The sequence below is a fragment of the Amblyomma maculatum genome, chromosome 11 (genome assembly GCF_055883805.1).
Source record: "Amblyomma maculatum isolate TAMU_Amacu chromosome 11, ASM5588380v1, whole genome shotgun sequence".
Lineage (NCBI taxonomy): Eukaryota > Metazoa > Arthropoda > Arachnida > Ixodida > Ixodidae > Amblyomma > Amblyomma maculatum.
This window is the reverse complement of record NC_139354.1, coordinates 90923330-90931386: the sequence shown is the minus strand read 5'-3', so window position 1 is coordinate 90931386 and position 8057 is coordinate 90923330. Positions and strand designations below refer to the sequence as shown.

At 44.5% G+C, this 8057-nt stretch overlaps 1 long non-coding RNA gene across 1 annotated transcript; it reads right to left on the bottom strand.

Moving 5' to 3' along the window:
- Positions 1-1700: 1700 nt before the first annotated feature.
- Positions 1701-3542, bottom strand: LOC146174381 (uncharacterized). The gene is made up of 3 exons (XR_014701670.1): positions 3280-3542; positions 3001-3054; positions 1701-1801 (listed from the first exon to the last, which is right to left on the bottom strand). It is a non-coding gene; the product is annotated as an uncharacterized LOC146174381 (long non-coding RNA).
- Positions 3543-8057: the final 4515 nt, after the last annotated feature.

The following is an 8057-nucleotide window of genomic DNA, read 5'->3' as shown; positions in this document are numbered from 1 at the left end:
ATTCTAAGGCTTGCAATCAGGACACCGTGGGCGTGGATATATTATCGAAAATTACGCTACATTTAGGTGACAGCGGCAAGGAGGGCAACTACGACCCGTATCCTCCGGAGCGCACGCAAACTACTCTGCGCGCGTAAGACCGCGGGAGAGAGTACCGCACAGGGAGGGGCACGAGCACGTATGCGCCGCCGGAGGTGTTACTTTCTGTGAGAAGGAGGGCAGCATCATCTATTTTGAGGAATAGTGGCATTGATTAGTGCACTATCACCAAATGGGTTGCTGAAACTGCAGAGCTTTGTGAACTCAGCAAGTCACGTGGAGCCCATTCAATTGGAATGGTTTGTGGGAGGCGAGCCACCAGGCAATGTATATTCTGGAATATTTCTAGGCTGTGAGTGTTTCATTGGAGTGGACCTGTTAGTTGAAGGGCATCTGTGTGCATTTCAATTTTGATTCAAAGCAGCTTGGTAACGGCAGCTATAGCGCGAAGCGCGCCTTGCATAGTAAATAGCTCAGCAGAGAAAGAAAAAAGACGTTCTGATAATTGATATCTATGTCTAATTCAGTGCAGTCTTGCAGAGAGAGTAAACTGCTGTGGCCATTTTGCATCCCTGAAAGGTGGAATTTGCATATATAAATGATTGATCCGTGGGGCAGGTCAGTATTATTGCGTAAGCAATACGGCTAGCACTTCGAGTCTTTGGCGTGTCATGGCGCCTCCATACATGACCTTACACATGACCGTGTGACGTCACGCCAGCTCGCGCCATCGACTGTAGGCGGTGAGTCCATACACGGCGCTGTGTCGCAGCCGAGAGAGGGCGCTCGCTGTTTGTCGCGCTTAGTGTGCCTCGATGTAACGCGCTGCCGTACAGGGTGGAGACACCGCCGTCGACGGCGCCATGTTGGGGCAAGCGTAGACACGGCGGGCAATAGAGCGTCGGCCCGATTTCTTGTTCAGCACACTCTTGCGCTAGCAGGCTCAGCTGGTAACGTTTTCACACACATATTCGCAATCCTGAGCGCTTTCTTGCTCGAAAAAAAAAATGTGAAAGCAACTACTGCTTGCTAGCATGCGACGTAGTTCTAAGAGGAAATGATCAAATTGCAGATGGTAACCTTTACTCGTTCAGCGTCTCGAATGCTCAAATGCGGTTGTTTTGAAGACTGGCTGTTTTATAAAGCAATGCACTTTGTTCTGCCGGACATGAATAAGTTTATGAGGTGCATAACATTCAGTTGAGTCTATTGCTATAGATCAACAACCATGTCTACGTTTCAGTCAGCCGTATATCGAGAATTATTTGTATCGCAGAAACCGTAGAAAGACACAGCAAAAAATGATGCGTAAATCAACCTTTGACACGTGTCGCACGCTGATGCGCACGGCATTTTATTCCAAAACAATCCTCATCAAGACTTCGAAGCTGATTTTGGATGCACGCCTAGGAGACATCTTTTAATCAAGGTTGGCGCCAGCTACAGTTTTGCTGCCGTACCCATCATTTGATTTTTCTGGCTGACTTCGCCAACTCAAGTAAATGTGCAAGCGCATCGCCCCAAACCGCTCTAACAGTCCCAAACTGCTCCAACAGTCTGCTGATCAGCTTTGGGTGTTCCGCGCAATCAACCACTGGAATCGGAACGGTTTGTTCGATAAGGCATTTAACGGATTTTACTAGACTCTTCAAATGGCAGATGTTTTATTCTGATAAATTTTTACACGCAATCCAACACTGTCGAGACAGCCGTTGACTTGAGGAGCCGCCGTCCATACACTGTGTTTGCCCTCGAACTGGCGCTGAAATGAGACAGGCGACGAAACAGTCATTTTGCGCCTTTTGTAGTGTGCGCGCAAATAAATGAAATAATAAAAACATTATGGTAGCAATGCGATATTTACATGTGCGATAGCAGAATTTTTCTATGGATGCCAAGCAAGAGACAGCACCAATTCGGGTGACAGGTGGTCAAATTTAGCTTCACCTAAATTTGGCTTAACCTCAGACAAGTACTTGCGGCGACAACAGAATGTGCACATCGCCTTGCGATGCGTAATTAATTACACAGGGAAGGGAAAGCTGCATTCGGGATGAACCTTTGTACTGCGCAAGCACCTTGCTTCCTCACGACCGCTTTCACAAGATGATGCTGCTACACCTTCCAGCTCACGAGATCAGTTTCTTTGTGACTTGTCGAGCTGCCAATCATATATTTAAAACGACCTAATTTTCATGAGAACCCAACTATTTATATTATTGCGAATCTCACAAACCTCGCGAAAAACTGCTCCTGTGTATATTTAAAAAGAAAGCAGCTTCAGGGGACCTGTTATCTCTGTTTCGCGAAATGTTGTACTAGCGATAAGCCCACTTGCCAAATTCCAGCGGGCCCACTCACGGGAAGCTTCCTTTTTTTTTTGTGACCAAAGTAATTGTTACAAACTGCGTTTCACTTCCTACTCTGTCGCGAGGTGACATGCCACCCGTAGCTCTCCATTGTATTATTTCCCGAGAAGGGGAGAGGGAATGCAATCTGTGTGAATCTGAAGCCTCGGTGGTTGACGTTAGCTTTCAAGATCGAGTTTAAAGGTGAGCCATCGAAAGGGCGCAATGGTGCATTCCCTTGACAAATACCAGGCTCGACCTTCTCTGCATATTCTTAGTGCGGCTATGAACACAGAAAGGGAGATCCTCAACAAAAGATATTATTGTGTGACACTACGCGAATAATACTAAGGTCGAGTGTCACTCACTGAAAGTTATACTGAATTTTCCCGAGTGACTACAACATAGCAGACGCAATTGTCCATATATTTAGCTTATAAGCCATCACGTACGCTGAAAATTCAAAATTTATACTTAAAAAACACGCCGCTCTACTCCCGACGCCAGGCAATGCGATGCTTCGACATGCTTCAACGTTGAAGAAGGAAGACCAAAATCTGTTGCGCACAATGCTAGATTGGGAAGCCAAAACCCGCAGAAAGCTCGTGCTTACAAGCAGATGGGTGAAGCGGCGTGAGATAATGTCATTCCAAACAGGAGTGGGTAACTGCATTAGAAAAGTACAAAAATATCTTGTAAAACGCTTTCGTATAAACAGATACAGACCGCAAGAAAGACGACAAGTGCACATACGCAGGCGCTTGTGCGTGTGTTTTTCATCTTTCTAGTGGTCTGTGTCTGCACTAGACCTTTTTTACACAATCGAAATGCACCTATTTGCTCAAAAAAAATTTTATGGATGCATAAAAGCAGCACAGATATTGTGGCTTACCTCGCAGACCTTCGCGTTGCCATTCGCCGTCCAGTCTTCACGCTTCACTTTCGCCTCCCATACATTTCTCCGTCTCTCATCTCGTGGAAAACAAAATCATCTGGCCTCTTTTTTCTTTTTTTTTTTTTTGCTGAGCCTGCACAGAATGGAACCCAACAGCCTGGCATGCTAGTTTGCATGACTGAACACACTACAATCGCCCAGCGCAGAACACAACCGCTTCGGACACTCTGCAGCAACTGCACGAAGCGACTTGCCCCAAGATGGCGAGCGCGGAGAGTGCGGCGGCGCGGGGCATGCCAAAGGGTGTCACCCCCCTGTACGGCGGCGCTGGTATCGAGGCACCCTAGTCGCGCTGTATAGCGTCGGCTGACGCTATAACATCACGCTAGGAGGATAAATGGGGCTGTCGCTCGGCTCCTCGCAGTAGTCGGGGCGCAGCCGCCGAACAAGGCCCAGCCAAGGGTTTTGCTTTCGCAATCTTCCAGGCTTAACCAAGCTAACATGCGCCGCATACAGTTCAGAAACTTTTCCGTACGCATCAGAACCTTTTACCACGTGTGCTATTATGCTTAAAATATATATTGAATTGTACCACAAGAGCCTAAAAAATTAGAGAGGTTCCAGGGATCTGGGGCTGTTTCTTTGCATGCCTCCACAGCGTTAAGATGCTGGTTTTGTCGGAGTGCCATAAATGCTTGTTATGCCCTCAATAAATGTCCCCCATAGTATCAAACTACTCACGCTGTAATAACTAACTCAAGCCGGGTAGCAGGTTCAGAATCACTGCCCTCATATTTCATCTTCAAAAAGGTGCTTCGCCAGACCTGCAGCCACATTTTCACTCAGTGGCCTTATCAGTACCTGGAGATATGAGCTCTGCCACGCATCCTCGTTGATTTGACCATGGTAACCCCAATCCAGTGTACATGCAATTGACAATAGCAGTTCGGTGCGCCGAGGATCGTGGCAATGATTGATAAGAATATGTCGCGCACTCACACCTCCTGGATTGTTATCAGGAAGCTTTGTGCAAGATTGAATGCCACTAGTCACAAAAGAAATTCAAGAATAAAAAGAAAGACTATTGCTGCGGTCTCGTTTCTGAGCAGAGGGTAGTTGAAGAGGTCTCATGGGACAGCGGCGGAGACGTTGAAGACTTATTATGTTTTCTTAGCGAGTCAGACTGTAATATACAACTCAGTGCCTAATAAGCGGAGTTGAGCTTGGCGTACGTTGAATCTGTCCTGCCACTGTAGATGCTTATTAACAGTCGCGCACACAGCACGTTCATTTCGGGTAATTTAATCTGACTTTCCTGCACCGTCTACGACACTAACGGCAAGATGAAGTTTTGACATGAATCGCGTCTGTGCATGCCTACTGGGTGAAGTTTTTCAATGAATGAAGAGTGCAAACCTTTGATGGATGAGGATATGGGCGCCCAAGAGACATCACTGACCGATCAAGGTATTTCGTATACAACCAGACATTTTCGCCTTCTAATTGTTCACATTTCTAGCTTACTTGACGAATTATAGCCAGTAAACTCCATCTGTCATAAAACATGAATTCTTTATATCGACTAAAACACAATACAGAAGAATTTACAACCTTTAAAGGAGAAGATATTTATTCATGTTTCTTATCCAAGATAATAGAACGACCAATCGCATGCATTAATTGTACCATGTTTCCATATACCTCCCTATGGTGATCATTTTTTAATCCTTGAATGAAACTGACTAATCGGTTACAGGGTGTCATTTTAAACTACGTTCTTAGTTCGATACGAGGCAAGAGAGAAAGTTTTTTTTAACAGCCGCAGACACACGACAAGCAGTTGAACTGGATCTCTATCTTTCTCTTTTAGAAAATTGAGAGAAGCTAGGTGGAACGCGTTTTTTTAGCCCATTAGAGATCAGAATAAGTTTTATGAATCCTGTATTGTGTAAGCAAAAATTTTTGTGGTGTATGCTTTAGCCGGACGCTCTGCGAGCATAAACCCACAACCGGGACTTTTTTTTTCCAGTTTGACTTCATCAATTGTCACTCGCGTAACCCTATCTATTACACGAATTTAATTATTTATTACATTCATCGGCAAAATCTGACCGAGAGGTATGCCATAAATATGTGTAATAATACTGACGATATGAAGACTGAGAGCAAAATACATTTAAAAATACTCTATACTCCAAGCACAAGAATTCCGATGTCTATAACGAATGATAGTGGGTCAGAAAGTGAACCTTCTTTTTCGTCCGTAAAATTTGAGTAGCACCTCGGTAAACGCACAGGCAAATTCAATTTCTTATATACGCCCCCCCCCCCTCCTCCATAGCCTTTCTCTCCTATAACTAGTAATGTATTGTATAAATGAATCACGCTTTGGCTTCCTTTAAAATCTCGAATGCTTTTGAAATAAGTTTGATCATCATCATCAGCCTGACTATACCCACTGCAGGGCGAAGGCCTCTTCCATGTTCCTCCAATTAACCCGGTTCTGTGGTAGCTGAAAATAAGGTTATGCTCTCTTTATTTGCTTATTTAGGCCATGCGTGTCATGACATGTTCCTTCAAAAGCATATAAACAATAACACACACTGAACATCCTACCGCTTACACAAACGTTCGAGAAACATTAAAGTGCAAAGACCGAACTCTTCTGAGGAGCACTTCCTGCGGAAACATTATCCTAGGCTTTTATTACTGCGGCCAATGACAGTGGTAGTGCCTCGTAGCTTTTCAGAAGGATGTTTATGTGCTTCATGAACGTTATCGCTCAAGTGAAGCTTTTTTTTTTCCGAAGCAGTTTCTTCGCCATCACCGCTAATAAATATCAGCGATACACAGTAACCTTTTCGGACTTTTCGTTCATCTTTCAATACGCATATTATCATTTCTGGCTGGACACGTTTTCGTAGATAAGTTGCCTACACAATTTCCGAAAGTTATGTTCGTTTACAACCCTGTTCTGACATTTTCTTTCTCACGATGACTGCATGCTGGCCGTTCAAAAACCTTCTTGGCATTGTTGATTTGAAACAAGTTTGTTGATTTTTGTTGCTGATTCCGGCAGCTTTCACCTTAAATTTATAGGAAGTCACAACACACGAGCCAAGTCGACGTCAGCTTCAAAACCTACTAAAAATACGCAATGTGTGCTTCGCTAATAAGCAGCTAGAGGTCGCCAGAACCCTTAATTTTTTCTTGTTCTTGAGAAATAATTTGTAAGTAGCGATTTGACTCCAATACCCACAAAGATAAACTCAGAAAAATAGCTGCCTTTGAACTTGATCATGAATAATTAGTGATGGTTTTAATTAAAGTGTCATGATGCGCGCTCGACATCCGTCGGTCGCGATTGCCTCCGATACGTCGCTGCTCATTTGTACTTGAGCGTGTGTATAGCTTTTACTTTTGAAATATCGTTAGGAATAGCTACTTGCCACTGAATGCTGAAATGCCATTGAGTGTGTTGCATGTAAAATTGTATCTGTGCCTAAAATTTATATGCAGCATCTTTTGCACTCCGACCTGCTCACACTTTGAGCAAACGAGTATTTTAAGTTTCTCTTCGTGCAACGCAGTTGTGAAGAACCAAGCAACAAGTTAGTTTATTTCTTCTTGAAAACCACAACTTCTGAATCAAGCATATCTTAACCTGGCATGAGAGGACAATCAGCAGCTTTTATGCTCTGAAGTTAACGTGTCCCTGAAGTATACAAAGAATGACCTTCAAATGTGCGCCTTATTCAGAAGAAAGAGCTCGCTTGCTGCGCAAAAGGGCTCAGATTCGACCGGAAAGTTTGCAACAGTTGTTTTTTAATTTCCTCTTTGGCATCCCATGCCCACCCGCCGTGCCTAACGGTACACACAGGTACCGCCATAGCGAAGAAGGTCGTCCGGCCGGAAAGGAGACTGCAGTGCGTCATCCTTGCCTCGCTATCTAGCTGCAAAGGAGGAGAAAGCGGCGCAAATCTAAGCAACCGATCTGGATTTGCTCGTGACGAGTTTCTGGCCATAAAGTGAGCCTGAGCGTTCCTATCAGCTGGATAGAACAGATTTCAAAAATGTCAAAGGATATTAAGTATTCATCAGTTGCATTGCATTTTCTCGCATTCGGCGCACCCCTTCTCTAATTGATTTATGCTAGTACTGAGTGGTTTGGGTGCTTATAATTTGTTCCTGGTAGCGAAGTCCAATGTTTTTCTAGAATGGCGAACTGATTACTGGACACGAAGGTTGACGACGAAAGCTTTGCTTAAAAAAAAAAAAAGACGAGACATTTGCGTATACTTGAGTAGCGGGGTCCAAGTAAAAAGAGACAAAAAAAGGAATTAAGAGTCAGGGACGGGAGCCTCAGGGCCCCCGTTAGAAATTTATGGCCAGCAATTCTATGTTAAAAACAAGTCCTAATCGCCCTACGACCGCCAATTGGACAGATCCTACCATCATGGAACACTAGCCAAAGGACGTGTTGGGAGCCAGCCTCCACGTTCTGCCCGCTTATTTCGTATGCCAAGATAACGCACAAACAAATCAAAGAATAAACAAAATCCCATGTGGCCTCCATTCCTCTACATTATATTCAGCACCGATTGAATGTCACCGAAGCAGACACCTAGAAAAGGATAGTCCTCTGCCATGCCCTTCCCCCCGGCTTTGTTCCCATAAGTGTCGTCGTCGAACGAAGCTGAAGTGCCTAAAGAACAGCACACAGTAGTATTTGCGATATCCTGTCAATAACGGGGCGGAGGTTCATGTCATTCATG